Here is a 2,592-nt window from a genome sequence, read left to right as displayed (position 1 = left end):
AGTCGGGCCTTTCCCAGGCTAGATAAACTCAGAATTAGACAAACTGACTGACATTAATTAATTGCTGTGTCTGTCATGCGCTGCTAACCTCATAAAAGGTTATTCTCCCCCAAGATAACAAACTCTTCCAGGAAGCTCCGGAACCTTAGTTTTCATAAATCCTTCAGCACTATAATTCATAATTAAAGAATGAAAACAAATGAATAGGTACTAAGGATGCATAGAAAGCTAATTGTATTTCTTCTTCCTTTTTACTAAGTTTTAATGTTGAAATGAGCACTGAGGTGTGCCTAATTATATGCCCATATCTGAATGATAATACACTTACCCTGCAAATCTTTTATTAACATTTAAAATTCTTGAGCCTGGACCACTCTTGTTTGTGTACAATGTATTGTCCTCAGTGAATAATTACATTACTCAATAAAACAGACATAGCAAAAAAAGGAAAGACACGCAGGCCACACCTCTGAACCTTCTATATGGTATTTGCTATATGGTATTTATTTCATAGAAGTAAAATGTGTCAAGTAGATATATCTTAATACACAATTAATTAGATTTGGCGTATTACTTCTCTTGGCTCCTTGCATATGAGCTTTTGGATATGCCAGTTTGCATGATGTGGGCAGCTAATGTTTGAGGATGTCAGCATGTAGCTGTTTACTCTTCTTTAGGAAAGGTGTCCTGTTTATTATCCTGTTTAGCGGGCATGGTGGCATCAGGTATACGGTTGGACTTGATGATCTTTGAGGTCTCTTCCAACCATAATGATTCTATGATTCTGGGATAAACTGAGTGAGCGTGCAGGGTTTCCTGCAGCGTTTTGGGTGGAACAATATAGTGTGGGGAAATATTGGTGGTGTGCAGAACCCAGCAAATTCCAAAGATCACTGTTTAGTAATAATAAAGATGACAAGAGTGCATCAGGAGATGTGCATCAATAGATTTCCAGTAAAGCTATGCTGAGATCAAGGAGTGACTGTGCTCATGGTTGGAGTAAAGCTTCGTCATGGCCACAGACAGAGTTGCTGCAAGTCAAAATTCCATGCCGCAGTTCCACAAATGGAAAACCTTCAGAAATCAGGATAGTGAGTGCAGAAACAATTTCTGGAGCACCTGGTGTTGAACTGTCTTTGCTCTGACTGAAATCAGTTGACTTGATGGTGCCTTAAATATCTGGAAAATCTTTTAGTAGACTGAGAGGAACGTAGTCAAAGTCTCGAAACAGGTGCTGGGCATTTTAGGTAAAGAATTGCAGTCAACTCACTTCTTCTCTTCCAGTTGCCTCACGCACACTTATGCACGCATCTTGTATTTCCCTCAAATTCAAAAATGCGTTCCTCGTCACAGTCTGTTGGAGTCCAAAAGGTGTGGCTTTATTTAAAAACACGCAAAAGAAAGGGTCGGGGGCAGTGGCAGAGCTCTGCGCGGCTCTGCTGCAGGCAGGAGGAGAGCCCAGGCCCGCAGGCGGGGAGCTGGGGCTGAGCGGCGGATGCAGGAGTGAGCTCTTTAAAATGATGGTTGCCTTGAATGAAAACACCCTGACCAAATGGGAGTTCATCACAGGCTGGGAAACATGCCCCAAAAGTTGGATCAGTATGCCAAAGCATGTCCTCAAAACACCTGTGGAAAGTAGATACCTGTTGGGAGGCTGCACATTCATTCAGAACCAAATATACCTTTAAAATATAAGATATAAGTTCTGAAAAATACAAAGAAACAGATTTTGCTATTCCAACAAAAGAAGAGTACAGCGCAATAAAATGTAAGTTTATTTTTAAGGAAAGCGACACACCCACACTTAGAGGAAGAGCGCCGTAGTATGTCTTAGTCACTTATCTGAAAGGCGGCAAGCTACCCAGCCAGATGAAACCAGATATTTTAGCTAGTAGGCAATGTTCCTTCGCGTGCTGTAGAGCTTCCAAACCCACATTATGACAATAATTTTAAACTTTCTGCAAACTCAGAACCACTAAACTAGACTTCAGTTTCTTATATGGTTTATATACAGTACAGATGTTTCAGTAATGTTATTTAACATGTTATTGTCCAATTTAAAACTCTAAGTTAGCCCCCTCTTTAAATAGCTTTCCTTACTGAATGTCCAAGGTGGCCCTTTGTGCTATTCAGTACAGAATTTTTGCTGTAAGCTTCCCTTAAAAGGAGTCTCCAAAATTGTGTGTTATCCTCTTCAGTAGCTGGTTTTTCTTCTTTAAGTAGAAAGCTAGGACACTATGGTGGGATCTGTTTATTAAACTTCTGTATCTTGTGTGAAATTTTACAAATACAGATTTATTTTTTTTTTAAATCATGTAATTAAGTTTTGAATTATTTCCAGATTTTCCATGTGTGATTATTTGTTATTCTTGTAGCTCAGCAAAGGCCTAGCCTGCAGGATGCTTCCATCTGGTCTGTTGTCTCTTCCCTTGGAAGAGGTGGGAATTGATGCGAGGGCATCACAAACTCCCCAGGCAGCTAAGCCGCCTGTCAGGCCAAAAGCTGAGGCCACTGTTGGATCTGTGTGAGGCAATGAGGTTGAGCTTGAAGCGTGTTTTCCTCCATATGTGTGACAACAAAGGGGCAAAAGGC

General features: G+C 40.6%; 1 protein-coding gene across 1 annotated transcript in view; it reads left to right on the top strand.

The window, feature by feature from the left end:
• The window catches only part of SHROOM2 (shroom family member 2), a 47,389-nt gene that overhangs the window by 32,452 nt on the left and 12,345 nt on the right, over positions 1 to 2,592 (top strand). The gene's annotated exons all lie outside the window — the stretch shown is intronic.

The sequence above is a fragment of the Cariama cristata genome, unplaced genomic scaffold (genome assembly GCF_000690535.1).
Source record: "Cariama cristata isolate BGI_N322 unplaced genomic scaffold, ASM69053v1 scaffold723, whole genome shotgun sequence".
In the NCBI taxonomy this organism is placed as follows: domain Eukaryota; kingdom Metazoa; phylum Chordata; class Aves; order Cariamiformes; family Cariamidae; genus Cariama; species Cariama cristata.
The sequence above is the reverse complement of the archived record's forward strand: the minus strand, read 5'-3'. Positions and strand labels throughout refer to the sequence as shown.